This window comes from Linepithema humile, chromosome 3 (assembly GCF_040581485.1).
Source record: "Linepithema humile isolate Giens D197 chromosome 3, Lhum_UNIL_v1.0, whole genome shotgun sequence".
Lineage (NCBI taxonomy): Eukaryota > Metazoa > Arthropoda > Insecta > Hymenoptera > Formicidae > Linepithema > Linepithema humile.
In genome coordinates this window covers 31,189,471-31,212,732 of record NC_090130.1, presented here as the reverse complement: position 1 = coordinate 31,212,732, position 23,262 = coordinate 31,189,471, and the positions used below count along the sequence as shown (strand labels likewise).

The 23,262-nt window shown below is 36.5% G+C and overlaps 1 protein-coding gene and 1 long non-coding RNA gene across 6 annotated transcripts in view; one reads left to right on the top strand and one right to left on the bottom strand.

Moving 5' to 3' along the window:
* LOC105670394 (uncharacterized) overlaps positions 1 to 23,262 on the top strand; it is a 181,398-nt gene that overhangs the window by 30,142 nt on the left and 127,994 nt on the right. For all 5 annotated transcript variants that reach the window (XR_010889101.1, XR_001100425.2, XR_010889102.1 and 2 more), the window contains one exon: positions 3,943 to 4,066. This is a non-coding gene — a long non-coding RNA (uncharacterized lncRNA). The remainder of the gene's footprint in view (positions 1 to 3,942; positions 4,067 to 23,262) is intronic.
* The window catches only part of LOC105670393 (defective proboscis extension response 1), a 293,881-nt gene that overhangs the window by 186,974 nt on the left and 83,645 nt on the right, over positions 1 to 23,262 (bottom strand). The window lies entirely within an intron of this gene.

Sequence of the window (23,262 nt, the reverse complement as noted above, 5' to 3'; positions counted from 1 at the left end):
TTATTTAAGCGGAAGTAAATTTGGTGTGTCTACAAAGTAGGATAATTTCTGGAATCGAGGCCGCGGCGTGCTAACATAGCCGTTCCGAGAGAACTTTTCTTTGCTCCAGTTAGCACCCTTTTCATATTCATTTCGGGTTGTTTAATTGCAGAGAATCACGTCTGTCCCTGTTTGTCCGACACCGGCGAGATTCATGACGTTAAGCGTCTCCCAACTGCGCTGAAAAATGAAGAATCTAACCCGGTCTCGACCTATATTTAGTCTCATTTGTTGCCAGCATGTAACGACTCCATCGCAGGCCAAATAGCCCCCTAGAAAATTTCTGGATAATTGAAAGTTACGAGCAACTTATTTCTCAATCTAATGCGCAAAAAAGCTGCAATATTGATATTATAGTTCGGATTATTATAACAAATTTGAGAACAGCTGTGAGCAACGAATGCGAGCATTGATGATTTTTGTACTTGGTATATTTATCATTATCCATCATACTCCATCAATATTTTTCCGGTAAGACAACTTTTAAAGTTTTTGTTTTCATATTGTAGAAAACAACATTTATTCAGGTTTCTCAATGAAAAAGATCGCCGGAACTTTTGCCTTCATATACATACAATTCAATGCCTTTAATTCGAAAACATCACTGCAAGAAACGATGTCGAATTGTACTTTCGTTAAGGGAAGATCATTGTTTGAAAGTCTGTTGGTGAAAGAAGTAGAAACAAAGACTTTCTTCTTGAATTTTGTAATACAAGGTTGTAAAAAGCTCGTTAAAACTCTTCTTATAAAGTATATAATTAAGCAGAGGATAGCGCTGTGTCGAGAAATAAATTGTTACAGTCTCTCCGTTTCTCTCTTTCTCTTTTGCGATATACCCTAGTTACCTAGCGGTAAAATAAAGATGATACCTGCAACGAGTCTCCTACGGGATGTGACTTTTGCAATCTATCTGTTTAACTGGCCGGCTCGGGATGCCCAGTGACCGGGCACGTATTCATAATTTAACTTGCTAGTTTAGAAACTTTAAATTGTGTCCGCCGACGTGCGGATCAGCTACACGTGCGGTCGCTCGCGGCCATGCGAATAATGAGAATTTCAATATTCATATCTGGCCTTAAGGCGTCCATAATGCCGGACCTTGAGGAAGCTGTAAAAAGTAAAAATTTTATTCGAGAGAAGCGCCGTACCAAAGATAGACTGCTTGAGAAACGTATTCCGATTAACGTGAAAACTCTTTGCAATTACGCCGCAGCTGATCTTAAGATGCCATTACGCTTAGCCCATTTCCGAGTGAAGTAAGTAGAGCTCGCAATGTTGTATATTGGACATAATATACGCGGCTGAAATATGCGCGTGATGCTTCAAATTTAATGTCGAGCTTTATCAATAACTCAAGCGGATAATTTTTATCCACCTTCTTAATTTCAATTACAATCTGAAATATAAATTTTTCCAACGAATATAAATTAGGATCATTTTAGCTGCTTTTGAGAAAGATTATCATTGGCGTAAAGTAGATAATTTTTATTCATGTGCGAAAATAAGCGTGCAAAAGATGCAATGCAAAAAGTCGTAGTTGCATGTTTGAAAATATCTACTAGGATCTAGGTCATTTTATAAATCGGGCTTTTTTTTATGAAAATTACGCCTTTTTCCGGAAAGAGACGAGTTAGTATGTATATATTCTTTGGAGTTTTTACGGAGATTTAACGCGATTGCTTGCTGCACTCGCGGACATGAGCCTTGCACACGCGACTTCCGTATCATGTATCGTGTAAATGCGGTGGCAGTGAGTACATGTGCAAGTTCGGATAATTCAATTCTTTCCCCTTTAGCCGCTGAGAGTTACTTCATAAAAGCACATGCAGGTCCCATTCGCTCGATATCGCGAGTAAGTATTATTTCAGTTGGTAGAAGCTCCGGATACTCTCGTAAAGTTGGTCATGGAGATCAAGGAAGTTGCAACAATAATTTCGCATGTGCAGTTTTATTGCATGAGCTTTAAACTCGTCAAGTTTGAGGTGATGATATTCGCATAAATGCAAAAGACGTACATTAAAGAACATTGGAAAGAAAGTTTCAGCATTTCTTTGCATAATTTCTACATCATGATTTCTATGTTAATTGATGAGGGAATATTGCATTGTATGTATGTATATAATTGTATTAGTAAATTAAAGTAGTTGGTTTTAAATTCGTGTCTTTTTCTTGAGAGAGAGAGAGAGATATATATATATAGAGAGAGAGTATATATAGAGAATTGATATAAAAAAAGATTAAATTAATATAATAATAATATAATAAAAATATTTTATGCTTGAAAAAATTATTTCTTGTAGAATTAAATTTTTTAATGGCAATCATAAGTCTGAAATTTTCAGCGAAAATAATGTGATACTGAAATTGTAAATTTTTAGTATATTCACCGTGGATTAATGAAAAAATATTGCATATATATTTGCACTTCAAAATCAATATATTAATAAATATAAATTTAATGTATAATATTTAAATCAAACTTCAATTAAATTAAAATTAAATATATATATCTGCGACAAAAACCGTTCTAAAAAATAATTAAAAATTGAATCTTACTTTTGAAGATAGTTAGTATAATCAGTATGTAGTTAAGTATTTACGCAGAATACAGCAAAATAAACGAATTTGCGAAAGTAAATAAGTCAATTTTGATTGTGCAGAAAATGTATGCATACGTGTCTTTGCAACGAGTTAAAACGAGGACGCGTAAATGTAGGCCATAGATCGGAAAAGACAAACAAGTTTGTCTTAAATATTTGCTATCTCCACGGAGGTAAAAATATAGAGTGCGAGTACTTGGATATAGAACGAGCGCGCCTCAACTGCATTTGCGCGCATATATGCAACGTAAATATCCTTTCTGTTCTGTCAACTTTTGACGTGCGGAGTGTACTTTTGTAGAGTGGCTTCTGTTACCGTAAAAGAATAAAACATTTTTGACAGCGGCTTTATTTCTGGGCACAACCGTCGTGGGCACGATTTATTTCTCAATGCATATTACTAAATTTTCTACGTAAATTAAAATACATTTTATTTAATATTGCATTTTCCTTTCCGAAAATATTTTTGTTATAATCATGTTATAATCTCTCGTTATAATTTTTTTTTTCTTTCACGGGTTTTATTCGAGATTTGTCTTTTATTTTTTTATTCTTTCTTCTTTTTGCTTATTACTATTGTATTACAATCGCATGGAAAAACGACAGAAGGTTCGCGGGTAGTACACGTTTTTGTAATCTTGCGGAACGAAGCCAGAGATCCGGAAAGGCCAATTATCGATACTGCTGACTGCGAGATAAATGGGAAATGCGACGGGGTTAGAGCAATCACGATACCCTATTCTCGCTGACCAATGAAATTTTTGGAAGGTTCTTGCATGCACGCGAAGAATCGGATTGCACAGTCGGGGGCGAAATAGCCGATTACTTTAGGGTACGAAGAATATTCGGTCGGATCACTTGAAAAACTTGTTCCGATTGATCGAACCAATGGCGGTGTCTTACTTCCTCACGATTTCCTTTATCTGTCATCGGCTTGACGGGAAACTTGAACAAAAAGAATTTGGAATTGCAGTCAATAAATCAAAGTAAGGAGAACAGGGTTGAACTTTACATAGCAATCGATCCCGCTTTTGTGCAGAAAAGTTACTTTAGTCGTTAAAAAGATTAAATGGTTTTAGTGCTGAAAATAATGTGACGCTAAGAAGATTGTTAGCGTTGTTTTAATTTACGCTAATTTTTATAGTTATATTTTATATTAACGTTTTTATATTTTTAATAACAAAATACAATATATGTTTAATAATTTATATTATATGTATCATGTTATTCTATTAAAAATTTAATTCTATTTTTTCTAATATTTTTTCTGCGCTATTCACAAAATTATTTTTTTTTTACGCAGCAAAGATTTACGCAACCAGGATTGTCTTATGCTCGAATGAGACGAATTGGCGATGGTAGCAGAATGTTTTCAATCTTCCGGAAATCCTGATGCGACGATCAAATAAATTATTCTGGAGTCATCGGTAAGTGCTCTTTTATAGGTGTTCCAAAACTATATGTCGGAAACGACGATCCTTCCATAGCGTTTTAAATCTCGTCGAGGACGTAACAAAACTCGGCATCGTTCCTTTTTCGCCAGCTTTATCCGGAGCTGGATTATTAAAGTGCCTTCTTTAAAGAGATCCTCGATTTCGAGGAGCCGTGCAGCGAACTTTGAAAGCGGGTGAAGTATGCTATCAATGTTATTTCTCGGTTGATCAACGCGAAGATATTGACAAGCATAGACGAGCTATTAGATCGCTATAGAAGCATCAAGGCAAGTGATTTATTTCGCGATTAAGCGACAATATACTTGATGTTTGCATCTTCTAAAAGATTTCTTAACTTTTTTACAAAGATGTTTGTACATCAGAAACTGATGAAAAAGAAATACTAATTCAAATAATAGGCAATTTTAAAATGCATCGCTAAAACTCGGAAATTTTTTTCCTCGCTAAAATAACAAATGAGCTCTTTTATAAATGTTGATATATGAAAAGACATCTGATACGCGTTTGAAAATCCAATTTTCTGAAACTTTCTCCAACATATTTCTCAAGAGAAGAAATCTTGAAATAGACAAATAGTATAAGATATTAAGGTATTTGATATTCACACCACTTTAGCAGCAGAAATTTCCTGCGACTCTTCTTCATTGTCAACACTTAGTCATCTTTGCCGCTGGTCCAAGCATCATATAGTCACATATAGAACTAAATGTGGTGCGATGAGTGCTTTTATAGAAAGCGTCAAATTTCTATAGAACATTTAGAAAGATCCATTAGGCTAATCGTGGTCAGACGCAGGCGTCATTAAAATCGGCCCCATTTCAAAATTGTGATATAACGTGACGTGTGGCAATTGCGAATACATTTCGTCGGTTGAATAAGTTAGCCAGTAGTCACGGGGTGAATTGCACTGATTTCAGTTCACTAACCCTAGGCCAGCGATTCGCTCGATTCTATCTAGATCATGGCGTTACTTTACCATATTTTTGCATGTCGTACATCCGGCTTATATATGCAGATGAAGGAAGAAAGAATGGCAATAATTAGTTTTATCATTGCGGATTAACACAGGTTAATTATTTCTCCCTCTCTTTGTCCAATGTTTTGTTGCCGTGTTGCAAGGATAATACACACATACACATAAATAGCAAATTAGGATTGGTGGTCCAGGGTTAGGTTAGTCTCTCAGTACAACGAAGCTATAATTGTCTTTGCCTTTATTTCCTTTTCTTTCATTGGCCTGCGAGAAATAGGTTTTGTACAAATGTTTGCTATTAACATCGAGTGTCACATTTGGTTTACGAGCGCGATGTGCCTCCGGTATAAAAATGTCACCGTGAGGAAGAGATTTTATCGTGCGGCATTATCGCGCCGGCGACTGCACGCCTGACTTTTATGTACAAAATATGCGAACGCTATTTCTTAAGTATGCATGAAGTGTTGTCCTAAAATGCTATACGCATCGTGACAATCACCTCAGAAAGATTGTGGCTAGAATACAATGATAATATTTTGTGAAAAATATTTTTTGTTGAGAAATGTGATTATTAAATTTATAGATAATTCGATATGGGACGAAACGAGACTTGGCAATTTGTTTTTTAAATATTTAGAGATTTTGCGAAGATTGTAATTTCGATTAAATATAGCCGTAAATCCCAGATAAGTTGAAATGCCGAGAAGGTGCGCAATTTTTATATGAGAGCTTAAAGTCTTAAGCCGCGGGAAATACATGGCGACACGTAGTGGTCGTATATTTCTTCTGACATTTTGTTAATTCATTTCATTTTTTTATCTCGTTCGTGAAAGGTATAAACTAAGCATGCGCTCTTTAAAATCACGCACGGCGATATATTACTCGTGCAGAAAAAAAATAGATTTTGAGGTAACGATACAACTACAGAATGTTGCAGAATTTTCATGTGATAAATGCGAAATAAAGTTGCACATGATAATAATATTAACGATAGTAACCATCATAAAATAATGTATATAACTGACAATTTATCAGATTTTTATTTTAAACACGACGGATTTGCTCTTTTAAATTTTAATTACAGAATTTTTTAGTAAAAAACTCTGATTTTATTTATCAAATTAGATTAATAACAGAAATTATATATAAATTATATAACATTTCAGCTTATTATTTTTGCTCGAAAATAGTTCACTCTTGCTAATGATTGCAATTTTATTTTAACTCGCAATTAAAATAAAGAAAATTAATGACATTTTAGAAACGAAATATCTTGTGCAATCCTAGCTGAAATTCTACGAATATTCAAGGCGTGTTATCGTTACCTTAATTTTCTACTTACGTAGTACTGCGCAATGTATGTAGGTTGCACTTTTAATGAAGCGCCGTACTAGCACAGGAATACGTTGCATAATTTCATTCGACTGACTTATCGCGGATTCGGCTGCTGGCCGACGAAATGGATTTCCTCACCTCCGGTCCGAGCGAGCCGGGAAATATGCTCGACGCTTATAGTGACGTATGGCGCGTATAAGGAGAGAAAAAAGTCAAGTCTCTGGCTGCTTTCGGCTCGATTTATCGCGGATTTTTTTGCCCACCGGCGAGCACGGGGTCGATTAATTAGCAGCCCGGCCGAAGCCATCAGCGTGGACTCGAAACCGAAGCTGCGCGCGTAGGTTTGCGGATTAATTCGCTTGATATGACTTGAAACCGAGATTTATCCGGCGCGGATTGGATTACACACGCTTTCGTCTGTACTCGTCACGTGCAATGGATTCGTCAGGAGTCAGTTAATTGCTTGCTACTATCTGATCACAATATTGGTTTTATAAGTCATTTTCTTTTAAATTAAAACAAAAAACATATATACATAACAATATTTAAACAAGTTGCGTGGAAAATTAATCTATTTGTAGCAATTACTTTGATTGCATATCTTTATTATTAAATTTATTGTGAAACAAAAAGTTTGTATGTCAATTAACAATACATATACATGTTTTATGTACATAATAAAATATTGCAATTGAAAAACAGACGCATTTAGAATTAGGGGAAAACATTAATAAGTTAATAAAATTAATTTTTTTTCCAAAAGAAAGAGAAAGAATTGCGACTACACCTATTTAATAAAGATAATTGAGTAGAATTTGATAAAAATAGTATATATTCCATTAAAAATATCCCATAAAAAGATTGCATGATGAAATATAATAAATGTAATATGTGATATTTTAATCGCCCTATTATATATGATATTTTGATATGATAACTTTTAATGCGTAAAAAAAGCTTTGAATTACTATGGAAGGACTATTTAAAGACTCGCTAATCTTTTCCACGTGATGTGATTGCTTCACCGAACACAGAAGTACGCGCGTGCAACGATGTTCATAAATGTTTTACCTAAAATATATAGAGGCAATATTGCTCCACGTGACGCTCGACCGCATCTATCATTTTGAACGATGTCGTTTATTCCCGTCGCGAGCAACGTCGTGGAAGTGGATTGGTCACATGTACTTGATCGCCGATTATCCCAGGCGACTTGCTTAGCGAAAGAGAAGGAAACCCCTTTTCTTGACGCGGAGAAAAGTCTTCTCGGAATGCAGAAAAAAATCTAAAGAGAGAACGGTTACCCTTTTTTTCTCACTTCGCCGTAAGAAATTAATGCATTCGCGGTGTAACTTATATGAAATGCGGAGTTAGGTACGCAGAAAAGTTCAGTGCGAAACCTTTGCATGTAAATCCACTCATCTTCGTCCGATTTAATGTACCTTACCCGCGGCAGCGCGCAAATGAGCAGAAAAATAGTACGGAGCTGAGTTTCTGCGGTCGGCAAAGAACTTTTTGCGAGCGCCACGCGATAACTTTCAAACTTGGCGTTTTTAAAGATAACATATAAGGTATTCTACGACTTTAAGCTGTAACTTTGAAATTTATTCCTTCTCTTTTTTTTCTTTTTTTCTGTTTTTTTTTCTCTGAAATAGCTTTAAATTAAAAATTTTAGGATAACGAGAAGAAGATAAGTTTCGATGTATTAGCGGAAGTCCCAAGAATGAGTTAAAAAAATCTTTTGAAAATGTAAGAATATAAATTATAATTTATTGTATATCATAAACTCTCATAAAAGAAGAGTATGTGAGAAGACGTTCTTTTTTTATATATTTTTATTGTCTAGAGATCTTCAAAGCCTTGGTTATATTTTTATTGTCTAAAGATTTTCAAGATATACGAGAAAAATATTGATACAGCAATATCTTCCTGATTTAATAAATCGAATTTTCATGAGATTCAAATAACGTTGCTCGTAAGATAAAGTATTTTCTTCTCAGCATCACGGCGCGCTTATGATCTCGTAACATCGTTCTGGGTTCTCTCTACAGAACGGCGCGATGCGGTGCTTCGCGATAGGAGATCCCGCAAAATAGAGCATCCTAGGAATACTGTTTCCGCTCGCGTTGGCCAAAGTTGCGCCGCGTAGTACGAAATTCCGGCGCGCGCGGGAGACGCGACGGCCGTGCAAGAAGCGCCTGAGAGAGAGTACACCGAATTCCCGGTGAGGCCCGACAACTATTGCCGCGGTTCCGAAGCTAAACACAGTTGCGAACTCGCGGTGCGACTCCCTATTTCGACTGTGAAACAAGAAAACGGCACGGCGTCGAACGTACCTTTGCGAATGCACGAATGCTAGCAAGACGCACGTGACTTTACTGTAACGCATCTTACAATTTGTGGCTCGAAGTAGCACGGAAAGGCGATTGTTCGCCAAGACTGCACAAACTTCGCCAGGTTTTTTCGATCGTTCTCGAATCCTATTGTGGAAACGGTTTCTCGCGACGTTTCAATAGAAAAGTTGAAGTTCATGGCACACACATCGCTCCATTTAAATGATGCGACTTCGTCGAGTTTCATGCTCTTTTATATACCACCTTGGCATTTTCTCACGCTATAACGATCCGTGAAAAGGAGTCATCATCCTTTATTGCACGCTCGATTAAGTTGCATGAATTTCTCACGTCGCAGAGAAATGTTAGTTTATTTTCTTCCTGATAATTTATTTTTAGTATTATATTATTAATACAGTGTTTATAAGAAAAATCAACGCACTTTGATAAAATAGTCAAGTTTGTGACATTTAATTTTACAAATATGAGCTTGTAACATTCAAGACACAGATCTTAAATAAATGCTTTCTGTAGTGTGATATTGTTATGCGTTATGAGTTACGATATATGCAAAGTTTCATTGGATAATGCTTGCTTTAAAGTGCAGCAACTTTTCTATACACACTTTACATATTACTACTAAAACTTATTTTTGGTGTACATAGATTCCTCATTAGTCGTAGTAATTATCATCAGCCGTACTTAATATGGTAGACTCTTTTACATCGCTTTGACGAAGAACTTTCTGCTGGAAACGCCATTATTTCGGTAAGAAAGCGCTAAAGCACAAAGTTAGGCGAATCACCGAGAAGGTGGCTGCGCTCCTCAAATACGCGACGGTTAATGCACCTCCCATTATCTCGCTGAGAGCGCATAAAGGACCCCTCGTCGGAGTTCCTCGTAGCTCTAATCGTGAGTGTCGGGCTGAATCGGCCCGTACGTACAGGCTGTACTCAACGGCAATAAAAGTGAAATGTATGAAGGAAGACAATCCAATTACCCATCCACTGCTACGAAATGATGCTTATCGACTTCGCCAGAGGTGAAACGTATTATTTCCTCCTTTGTCGGAATTCCTGCAGCTCTCTTTTTGCTTCGTGTTTTTTTTCCGCAACCAGATCGCGGTTCGCGTCAGGAGTTTAGCATTCGAAGTCAGGCGGGTGACGCAGAAAAGATTTTTATCCTTAATCGTTTTTTCGTCTGTGCGAGGCATACATTACGGCGAAAGGATTCTCCGGAGCCCGGCCGACTCCTTGCCTCCTGTGCTTCACGTGGAAATCGTAACTTTCATCCACCGTCCAAGAATAATAATTTCATACTCTCTCTATCGCAAATTGTACGACTGCGATGCGGCGGTACGTTTCCACCGTTCATGTAGACGACTTATTCCGAACAATTGGAAATTGAAGTCTGATCGCGTATGCCAGGCCCGTGTATGAACGGTAACGGCCGTTTCGCGCAAGATCTCATTTCTCGGAAATCTCGATGTAGCGTGGTCGTGCGTCCAATATTGCCTTCGTGACCAATATTAAGTACTTATTGGGTAATTTCAGATTACTCGATATTCATGATACTGATAGATGTACATATGTACCTGGAAGCAAGAACACAAGCGATTACGAGTAAAACTTATGTCGATAAGAGAAGTTATGTTTTAAGATGTGAGATAAGATAATAATAATCGGTGAAATTCCACAGAATGGTTTACATTTTCCGACTTCAGTTACAATTTTAAACAGAAAAAAAATTAATTTAAGAATAAAAATATACAGATGTTACAAAATTGTAAAATGTGAATCTGAAATCATATTCATATCTTGTTATGATTAATTGTAAATAATGTTCTAGTTTTATAAACATCGTGAAAAGATAATTTCTGTTATGAAGAAAAAATAAGAAAAAATGTGTATTAATCTCTTAGATTGAAAATTAATATTACCTCGCTAAATAAAGCGGGACAATAGCGATAAAGGCAATTTTAAACAGGTCAGACAAAATCAATAATTGGGCGAGAACCTGGAATGGTTTATTCACACAGAGAGACAAAATAAACATCGTTCACTAATGCATACATTGCCATTGCGCGTTACTCTCTTTTTTTTTTACTTCACGCCGGAATATGTTTGCTACTCAATTTACATGGAAATCAGCGGGCTTACGTGAGTGCTTAAATATTCATGCGTGACGTTCCAAATGTTTATAAAACACGCGTTCTCGATTACTTCGCTGAGCGCATACAGTCGAAAAAAAGTTGATGTCATTACAGATGCGCGCGAGTGGACGATGAAAAAAATGCCGGGGAAAGAAGCGTGTTAGCGGACAATCGTATCGCGAAGACGTTGGAGAATCGTCGATGTTCGTGCGCCCCCGCGCTCCTACAATAAAGTAAAAGTCGAAACTTTTCCAATCAAGCGCTCGCGTGCGGAAAGAAATCAGTCTTTGGTCTGGTCACGTTCCGATTAATCCCACCTCACCCACCGCCTTCATGCTTAAAACTACCATTAAGCGTTTTATTCAGGCGAGGAGAGTTGCGTTAGATGAGTTCGCGTTTCGAGAAGCTGCTGTGAGTAGCCGGATCGGATTATCTTTTGTTAAGTTACAATCACCGCGTCTATTATTGAAAAATTACCAGATATTACTATGTTTTGAGATAAAATCTGGTCATACCATCGTTACGGTAAAGAAAACTGCATTTTTAATTAAAAGCATCAGCAAAAGAAAATAATTTTGTGATTGCATAAGGACACGAATTTTTTTTTTTTTCTCAAGCCACAACATAACGAACAGCAGGGAAACGAGAGAGTCTGTTTGGTCACTATGTGACCGATGTGTACAGTGCGCGCGACTCGAAAGCGATGGGGTTGGACGAGAGAAGGCGTCTTCCCTCGCAAGGCGAGGACCGACAGTTTATTGCGGGTTCCTCAAACATCGATGTGCGGTTAACGCAAACGCGCGTGCTACATCGTGTTTGTCGTGTACGAAATAAATTAAATGCCTGTTCGTTCGGTCGATACACGACTGATGGAAAAGGAGAAGCGCACGAGGAAATTCCTGTTGGAAACTTTCCAATCCACGTTGCTTCCGCGACGTTTCTCGCTCAGGGATCTTTGACACTGAAATGTGCATCGCGAGGGATCGATATTTTTTTCTTAACATCCCCGCGGAAATTCCGCGTTATTCGCGACTGGAGATTGCTCGGAAAACTTGGGAACTTTTGCGAGATTTTGGCGAAAACTTGCGGCATTACATTGATCATTGCACTAGTATAGGGATCCATTTTCCAAATGAAATTTTACTCATTGCGCAGTTCTTATGTTATTTTCAGAGAAAACACTTGGATAAATAAAACACACCTTTTTATTTCTCTTTCCTTTTATATTTTCGCGTACGTCAAATTTAAAACACGATTATAAGAGAAAGTTTGTTACTTTTTTAACTTTAAAAAAAAAACTTTTCTAGTTTAAATCTTTTTGAGTATACTAAAAATTTATTTCAGACACACTTTAACTTTAGATTATGATTAATTATAAAACTTGAACGCAATATTCTTCATTCTATAATTCTAATTATGTGTTTTTCAGCTAGCGAACAATCTGTGTGTGTTTCACACAAAAGTTTTATTTTATGAATATGCATTGTCAGTGTAATGTCGCTGCATTTATTAAAAATACAACGTTAAATCCACGCTTATCGATATCATATCATACTTCGCAGCAGTTTTTACGAATGCGTCAGCTCCGTTATTGTTATGATTTTGATTCCGTTGGCTCGGATTTTACAGACTACGTATGCACGGTTAATGTTTTTTGCAACGCTGAAAGGGTTTTAGTTTTCGGGCGCCGGCAATCGCCATTGATTCATCACGAGTGCAGTTCCGTGCGGCATATCGCATCGATTGTCATAAATTAGTGGCACGGCGCGGCTTTCCAATTTCCAGAGGTTTTCATTATTTTTCGCGAGATATGCGTACACATGACTACAGATATCTTTTAATGGCCTGGCCACGCGGTTTTTTGGGGTATAATTAAATGTAGCAACACGCGGCGTCATTGTTAAATGTTATGTCCGTGACATGTTTTACTCTTTGTCCATAAACTATCCTCTAATTAGAGCATCGCTGGTTAGCATCTGGTCAAATCTGCCGTAATTGCGCATCTCATTCAATATCAATGTTAGTCATTTAAATAAAAAAATAATATAAATGGAGTATATGACAGAAAGTAAAATAGAAGATAAAATATAAATTAAAAAATAAAGAATAATGTGTAACATTTATTTCTTATATTTTGAGCTCTCTCTCTCTCTCTCTCTCTCTCTCTCTCTCTCTCTCTCTCTCTCTCTTTTATTAAAATAATTTAATATAATTAATATAAATTTATATAAAAGATGTGATAAAAAAATGTGGATTTTATCATATTACGCATGAGAGATTTAAAAAAATCTAAATCAAAATAAATTAGAAATATTGTACTAATTTACACTACATTTACTTTTACAATTTATAAATATAATGTATTTAGGATTTGGTTAACATCATATGCATATTGCATTTATATCATCATTCATAATTTTTGAAATTCATAATTTTAATTATCAAGCACAAATAAAAATTGATCTTTATTATTAAGATCAAATTAACTTTTTATATATTTATGAATGCTATATTTAAAATTTTTTCAAGCATTTGTTATATTTATTACATTTTGAATTGACATTAACGTATCATCGTTATAAAAGTTTGCTGAAAAACAAATAAGAAAGTTTGACAAGAGAGCGGAGGTAGAAAGGACGCGATTTAGTATGATAATAATTAATTGGCAGCTTCGTGAATACATGCTAGTGTTGTGTCCGCCATGTCAGGGCCTCTGCATTATGCTGTTACGTAACAAATGAAATTGTAGCTAGAATTCTGCGAAGTAACGCCGAGGAAAGTTTGTCTTATAGAAACTCCGGTAATTAAACTAAAGTAAAGCGGCGTTGGTGCACGACGCTGGGTTACACATTTATCCGTCTAATTTCGGTAAATTGTAATTTAACAGCAGACGTGAGTGTTTCGTTCAACCGCATCTCTGGGAGTTCATCTCGTTTCCGTTCGATGAACTTTCACGCCGGAAGAGTGATACGTTTAGTGGTTACATTGGTTGCACGATGGTACACACGCGGTGTGTTTTCAAAATTACAGAGAGTTTACAATCGGATTTACCTGATTCCTGATAAGGTTTAAATAACTTTGCGAATTGCTATTTAACAAGAAATGGAATTGCTGAACAAGATATGAATAGCGAACTATCTAATTTAAATTTTATTTAAACAAAATTAAATAATTTAGCGATAAAATAGTTATTCTACAGAAAAATTCAGAATTGCTTTGCTATGCAGATTTTTCATCACGGCTTATTGAATGGAAAATATTAAAAATATAGCTTATAATTGTTATTGTAATAGATTGATATTATAATTAAATATTATGAGATTGTGTTTATCGTTAATTGAAATTTTAGTGATCACCTAATTGTATATATTATTTAAAACTCTACCAATTTTAATGTGTAGTAAATAATTAAATATTTGGAATTAATAGCTGAATATTTTTCATATTTCCCTGCAGAAAGTATATCGATACGCGTGTGCTAATGATACTTACGCCGTCGGATTTTTGACGATACGCAATTATGTAGATCGTATAATCCCATTCCTCCTATATTGCAAATTTTTAGCACGTGTTACAAATTCGGATTACACTGCACTTTCACTTGCGTTTTTCGTCAGAAAATGTATCACTGACAAACAATAGATGGGGGAAAAAAGTCGAAAACATTTCGCAGTAAAATTTTCGCGCGTCGTCGTACCCGTCCGGTGAGTTTTATCGTGTAACGCATTGTTCTCGAATTTTGCTTTATTTGTAGCACGCGTATTGCAGTTTTACAGATAAAATTTCAATCCATTCTGAAATAGTGTAAATCTGCAGATGTTTAATTTAATATGCAAGACAACACAGTTTGTTTTATAATCAAACAAACGTTATCTTTTATAGAATTAAAAAAAAATTATTACATAATATATACATATATATGTGTGTGTGTGTATATGCTATAAGTTTTGTATTTTATTATAAATTAACTATAAAAACTAACGTTCTATATATTTTTAACACACTGATATTTTTTTCCCTTCGTTAAAATAAACGAATATGGCGAATCTCAGATGCCGGGCAAGCGAACATTCTTTTTTATAAACCATTCGCGTAATTCTTTTTTATTACACGGTGAATGCAGCACATCTCAAAGAGTTACAAAGTCTTCTGTAAAAGAGACTTTGAGCTCGTGAAGAGACGAGGAAAGTGGCCAATAACTTTCAAGCTTATCCCGCAACGAGGCAAAGCTGGTATCAAGCGAGTTTCTTTACAGAGTTAAATTTAGTTGTATGCTATACGCGGGTGAAATGTGACCAAGATAAATCTAAGTTGTCTACATGATAATAATTATATTCGCACTGTGTTTTTAACACTATCTTGTTTAAAGCTATTCAATTCATGAACGTTGTAATTATATGCTTATTCCAATACGTCACCGTGAAAAGAAGTTGAAATAGATTTTGGAAAAAAAAAAAATAATTGCATCGTGATTAGAACCTTTGGGGTAAAGAAACTAAACATCTCGAAAAGATAGACTGGCTCATTTATCGGCATCAATAGATCTCCATACCACTTAATTATTCCACAAGCAGCATCCAAATATACGCGATAGCGGCTATTGATTTGCGCACGGTTAAGAGGGCGGTCGATTAATTACGGTTGAAAGTGGGGTAATGGATGCGTCGTTCTTTTTTATCCGGTGAATTCCATCCGCGCGATTTTCCGCGTTAAAAGCGAGAGGGGGATAAAAGCCGTGGAAGATAAGGACCTCGCGGTCGCAAAGTCGAATATCTTAAGTTTCCGAGACAGATGAAATTCCACGTTATCTAGTGCAAAAGTCCTGATAAAATGTCTGCGAGGCACGCAGACAATAAACACGAGCGGGGCTTTTCTCGTCGTAAACTAGCTATTTGCGTCGTTAAATACGTCTCGTAGCATTTTGTTAATTCCTTGTTATCAAAATGATCTTTTAGAAGTCTTGAACATGGACGAGATAAATACAAATGATCATATCCGCCGATTTTCAATTGGAAGCTATGCTGAAAACGCATCTTTTAATGGAAAAAGTCACATTTCATCAATACTTTTAAAATTATATTAGTATACAAATTTTAATATTATAGTATATACAGAATTCTCTAAAAATCGTAATATTTTTTTAATGAAAAAGGTAATCTTTATTGCTGTATTAAAAATAAAAAATGGAATACAATTTTTATCTAATTAAAATTTATTATTAATTTTTTATTAAGTTTTTTTTTAATATTAAGTTTTAATTGATATTTCTCTACATATTACTATAATTCAAAATAAATTTAAATGGCTAGAGTGTATAGTATATGATAAATAATATAATATAATAAAGAATAGTCGCAGATTAAATAGAAATTGTTAAAGTCATATTATTTATTAAAACAGAAACGCATTTGCAGTTTGAATTATTAAGAGTAACGAGAATTATGTTAATTCGAAGAAATATCGCTAAAACGTGACTTTTTCGAGATACTCGTGCCCCAGTTTACTACCAATCAACCACAGTAATGTTATTTGATTAGGGTTTTGTCATATTTCTCCACGATGTCAGTTGTAATTATGACAAAGACATATAGCAGTGTTTTAATTGGATTATCCGACTGTCACATGCCTTTGAGCTTGAGTTCTAACTCCCTGATTAAATAATCTGTCCGTCGTTGCTACCTTAGGCCTGACAATCTGCGGGCAGCTTTGAGAACGAACGGTCGGTGGATTGGTAATTACCAGTCGCCGATGCACCAAACACCATACAGAACAGGTGATTAACGGTTTAATTTGCATTGACGTTCTATTGTTAACTCCGTTGTGATTTGTTGGTTTACGTTTAACCAATAGCAGATTCTCAAAGAAAAGAAGAATAGGGAAATGCGTTTGACAAAAATTACCGATATACAATTGTCATTAAAAATGAAATACGTTACAGCATTTAAGGCTATTGAGTGATTCACAATTATAATATTGTTAGTTTATTAGGACAATTCGATACCGGGTTAGTCTAATCCTTTGATAAAAATAAGGGGAGTATAGTCTAAAATTTACGAAGAAAGAGCGGCTGATAAAACGGCGAGTAGATAGCAGATGATAATGAATATGAGTAAAGTAGAAGTAGAAGTAGAAATGAGAACAGGTGGGCGGTTGACGAGTAAAGAGAAAAAGGGAGAAAGAAGACGGAAGAGAAGCCTGGGTATATCGGATTCGAAAAGCTCGAGGAGGACAAACGTTCATGTTTTTGTGTGAGGAGGAGCAGCGGGGCGATATTCGGGGGTGACCGAAGTGTGTGCGGTCGAACAAGATCCCGGGGATGTCTGGCCAGTCGCCAGGAAACATGGCGCTACCGCACTCGCGCATTTCTCTCGCCCCGAGAACGAGGTTCGCGGGGGCATGGTATTCGAGAATGTTCCGCACCCCCGGAACTGGGGGTAAATCATTGGCAGCCGAGCTCGGTCAGTCGATGCCTGTTACTGGACTACTGGTAGCGGCGACTTCGAAGTCGGGCGATTGCATCTTTGGGAACAGTTTGTTCTTTCTCTCTCTCTCTCTCTCTCTCTCTCTCTCTCTCTCTCTCTCTCTCTCTCTTTCTCTTCCTCTCTCTCGCTCTCTTTTCTTGATTTTCCCACGATCCCGAGAGCGACTGACCTGGAAACACCACGAAGCCACCTCGTGTCTACTCCGTTAGCACCTTAAGCCTATCTGCACTAGTATTGCCATGGCATTTAAACGGCCATCGAAGCGGCAATAGTATCTCTATTATTATTATTGTAATTATATAAATTTCATCATTTTGTTGTAAAAAAAAATAATCGTATTGTTTGAACTTTTATTGATTATTACATCATATAATTATTAAAATTAATTCAAATTTATATTGTAAAGATTTAATGCAATATTTGGCTAAAGATAAAGATCTTTTGTAACACAAAAAATTAAGATTCTATTTGACAATAAGTTATTTTTTGACTCATTTTGGTCATAAAATTATAAAAATAAAAGTAACAAGTTTACAAAATTTATTTACAAAATTAAAAAAAAATTTTTTTAAAGATAAAAAAATAAAAAAAAATTAATATTGTATTTTTTTATATATTAAAATCGGGTTAACAGATATAACCGTTTTAATTCGACACTTCCTCTCATTTCCTAATCGTAATGTGAGTCATTATAGTAACGCGATATTTATTTCAATGAAATTGGAAAACCAACTTTTTCGAGTGTGGTGAACGAGATTTTGCAAAGTGTAATGGACACCAGGTCAATTGCAAAATATTAGGTATTGGAATGCGCCTTGTCAAGAGAAGCGTTTACGTAATTTTCGAGATAGAGCGATTGTCTGTCGACTCATAACGGATTCCAACCTGTGTTGAGGTAACTCATCAATCGATCGATTAGATGGCAATTGATTCCATTTCACCGATTACATCGGTACTCCGAGGTAGCTGATTACATCTGACAAACAGGAGTCATGCGCGCGTTTCAGGAAATATATGATCGTAGGAGAGTGCTACATTTCAAAGTTAACTTGCATTTCTAATTTTATTCTGAAAGGAATGGAATGCAAATGAAAAATATTTCTAGCGCGAAGGAATTAACATTAATACCTAAGACACAATAAAGATAGTTTTAATTAAAATGGGAAAAAATTTGTAATTTATTAGATAAATTTATCAAATGATTTATTAATTTATTAGGTAAATTTATGAAAACATTATAGTATAGTTAGTATAAAATATCAATTTATAATTTTCCGTGCTTGATATTTTTGTCTCATCTCGATATGACGATCAAACGATCTTTGGCGTTTTTAACGGCAGCGATTCACATCGGATACCCAAATATATCGAAACTTTCCGAATACTTTCATGGCGAGGGTGAAGCGCGCACACTCTTATCGTCTAGTTTACCTCGAATTCCGGATCAAGGATCGCTTAAGCCAGTTCGATAGTCCATTCGATTCGCGATTCGACGAGGCAATTCGAGGCGATTCGAGCGATCGCAATCCGAGAAGAGATTTCTGCTGATCCTTTCCTCGTCTTGAAAAGGCGACTCGGAAGTGCGACCGTACGTCCGAGGACCTCTTAACCGCTTCTACCCGTTAATTGCGTAAGCTTTATCTGAGGAGAGAAAGAGAGAGACAGAGAGGGGTGGGGTTTAAAGGGGAAATTGTGGCTCCAGGGATTAAGCCGCCGCGATATCGGTCCTCATCTTGTCTCCCGCTTGCTCTTCTCATTACTCACGTGCACGATATATGCGCTGGCAGCGCGGTCCACTGGGGGCCTCGAGCAAAGTCGAATCGGTAATCTAATTTCACGTTAATTGCGTTTATTTACACACCCGGAAAATCCGTGTTAGTGCACCGTGCATATCCAGTTTGCGCAAATCGTAGATGCGGACAGACGCAAAAACCGCGTACAGTCCACTCCTCAATAAATGAGTTATTTACCGTTTAATGTTCGGCGAATAATCCGCCCGACGTAGACATGTATTACCGCGTACGGTGAAAGAAGCAAATTAGATTTGCTAACAGCAGCCGCAACAATTCTAGATATTTATCCTTATAGCATTTTAAATATATCGCGGGTATGATCAAATATATTTTATTTCTTTGTTTATTGAATTGGCAAAAGCTATTTTACATTGGAATATCGTTGGCAATTGCATGGCTTTTTAGTAAAATTAAAAAAAAACAGGTTTATTGGATATTTGCAATCACATTTTATATTGATATTTAAATTATTTTTAGAATAGAGACAGTTATAGCTAACTTTAATATTTTGCTATATTTTAATTAATTACGAAGGTACGTATATCGTTTACAACATCTGTATAAAGCTTGCGAGTAAATATCTTCAAATTTATGCGTTTCTGCCTGAAAATGATGTATTAATTAAATATATCGGCGAAACATGTCGTGTGTTTCATGTTATCGGTTGACGAATCGCGCAGCATGTTCGTCATGCATCTTGAAGAGTCCACTTGACCGTTTCGAAGTCGTCTAGCCAGTCGGCTTGGAACTTGGAATGAATTTCGTGGAAACTTTGGAGACGGAAAATCAATTTAAAGTACGAAAGTAATCAGCGGAACACTGCAAAAAGTATCCGTCGCTTTACGGAAAATGCGAAAACTACAGTCGGACTGAGAGGAAGGGAGGAGTTCACAATCAGTTGCTGATCGTGACGATACCCGAAGATCAGTTTTGCTCCCGAAAGCAATATATTTCCGTCGCGCACTGATTTCTCCGTCGGGATAACGATCTCGTATTCTCGTGGCGTGTCTACCGTTGAATATGGCCGGCCGCGAATCGAATCCGCGTATTGCACGTACCATGTATATTACATCAGTAAAACTCAGAACTGGCTGGGCGCGTTTAGCGTCAAGCGCGCGATGAGAATAAGGGCCAATCTGTGCACTCTTGTCGAGTGAACCGCTGCGCGTAGAAAAGCGGGTCAATTGCGCGGCTTGTATTCGGTGCATTTACGATATTTTTAACCAACAATATGCGCTAAAGTGTCGTTCGCACCGAGCGCGTTGTTAATCTAGCGAGCGCGAAAAAAACGAGGATTGAGCATGTCGGCGGACAGCAGTTAGGGGTCATAAAAGTGCACTCGCGGACCGATAAACTCGCGTGTCGTCGGTATTATTACGTGATTTTTACATGGGAATAAAGTTTGTCTCGCAACGAGCCTGTGCTCAAATAGAAATGAATATGGAAGGGTGGACATGCGCATAAATTTTAATCTCGATATTGCGAATCTCCAGAATTTTACGACTGGCTAAAGCGCACTTTGGAATGAGGGGAGAAATGTTCAATAATCCGGCTAACAGATTCGCCGAGCGGTCTGCGAAATTTGTTACACTCGAGAAATTCGCACTCTTGGACGAAACACTTTGCGCTTTTTATCGGCGCGATCTCAACGAAGTCGATGAAACGTGAATTTTCAGACGAATGCGAATACAATCAGGTATAAGATAATTTTGAAGGATTGATTCGCTAACTCGTCAATTACAGTTGCAGCTCTTTTTCGCGACCGTTCGTCTCAAGGGTTAATGCATAATCCTTATTTCAGAGACTCTCACATACGGATATGTCTTGCATTAATGAAGTTACGGTGACAAGCATGCCTCGGGCTTGTAATTTGCACCGATACGCATGCTTGTAGCACCGCGTCGCAGGAATTTACATATCCCAGGCATCAATTAATATCTATGGTATATGTACACAACGCTATTCCGCCGCTAATACCTTAAACGTTACATTGCCAACAAGCTGTAATTCAAATTCGATACGCGCGTCATGCTTTGAGCGTATAACTCGGTAAACCTATAGGTATAACTTGCGAATTTCTCTCCCAAAGACGTTAAAAATCTTAATTAAATGTCGAGTCTGAAGCTGGAATTTTTAAAGCGCTACCGCTCTTGCGTTCCGTGCGCATTTCTGCATAATCAAATGCAAATTATTTTAAATTAAATGCGTTATATTAATCGTCATCTACATCACGTTTGTTTTGTATTTATCAACTATGGCAGCTTTTTATGTATCAACAGAGATTATGAATTGCTTGTTTTAAGTATTCTTAATGTGTCAGTTTTACAATACTTTATCGAAATGTGCAAAGATCTTAACAATAATTAAGCGGTAAATTCTAGAAGTGAATTGTGGGATTTGCGGTTTGCCATAATAATTCTACCGACTGTTTGTTTAATTACGCGTAACAAAATGATATGAACATTCATAAGGCAAGTGTTAGCGCAGTACGGTTCATTTTCCTGCACTCGTTGCGCGACATTAGCCAAGTGCTTTTCAGTGCCGGCTTCGCGAAATTTGCAGTCACGCCAGGATGAAATATTAACCTCTTAAGCGAATACGCGATGATACTGTCCGCAATACTACTGAGTAATGTGCGGTGGATATCACTGCGACGTGCGTCGTATCATTTTTGTACTTCTTACGGAATATGAATGCACTCATTCCATCGGTTTTTCGCGCAGCTAGCCATCTCTTTTCTATACTTCATTACATCTAAATATTTAACGGTTGTTATGAGTAAGACGATTAAGTGCTTATGCAATATACAAAAATAATACTTCAAATTTACTGAGTCATATTTTGGTTATTTTTTTATACGTAAAAATATGATTTTTGTAGACTTTTGTTCGCAATTTATCTCTCAATTTTTAGTTTTTCGTTTTATTATTATTTCTGTGGATATTATTGGTTTTGTCACTATTGTTATATTTTTTTATTTTTTTAAATACTTTTTCTGTTTTTCAATATTTTGAATTCTATCATTTTTTTCAATATATATATATATATGATTTTTTCTTATAGTTTTTGAAAACGTAACATATTTTGAAACTTTTTCAATATTATTTTTTAACACTGACAAAATTGACTTTCTGTAAAAGTAATGTATTATAAATGAATACTTTTCGAAATTATTTAAGAGTGAGATGCAACAGAAATAAGAGTCAAAGGTAGATTTTGAAGTATCGCAATCTTCAATATTTGCCTACTACAGTTTCAATAATTGAAGTTTACCTACTGATATATGTATATGCGATGCACATGGCAAATGATTCCTATCTATCACCGTGTCATTCGCATCGCCGATAGCAATCGATGACGTCGATATCAGGACGTCGCTCTAAATTCCTAATCCAGCGGGCTGATTAAAAAAACACTTTTATGCAACCGGGTCGAGTCGCCTCTGTTCTCTGAGTCCGTATCGATCGATCTCCCTTTGTCTCCTTCATCGACGAACGTTTGATTCAATCGAGGCGATCAGGCTGATTGACAAAATAAATCGTTGCTCATTGTACGCATCCCCTCGGCATTTGGATTGGCTTGGCTTGCATCCAGAAACTATCGATATCGATAACGTCGATCTTCAATACATACGGATTACCAGCGACTAAGAGGATAAACGAACCGCTGTGATGTAACCAGCGATAGCTCGCAGCGTTTTACGTGAACTCTTGGAATATGTAATCCGGCAGAAATTGCGTCGAACAATTAAAGTGGCAAAGCTACGGCTGTCGAACGATCGATTTATTTTCCTTTATGGACGGAAAGATGAAGAGGGAAAAAATAATTATACGTTGTGGCCACGAAACGTGGTCTGTCACGTCACTTGATTTCCGGTTGTGAGTTCGTGACGGACGCGAGGGTGAAATTGCTCGTTGGCGAACGTTCTTTCTTGAATTCTTTACGAAAATTCGATTGTCGATCGTCCATTCCGTTTGCCGGCCTGTGACGATCGTCGTTTTTATTTGATTGTCGTCGCTGAGAATTCAGGTCGTCGTTCTTGCGGACAATACAAAGTCTCGCGTTTCTTCTTTTCCTCTTTCCTTCGTTACCGTCTGCCGT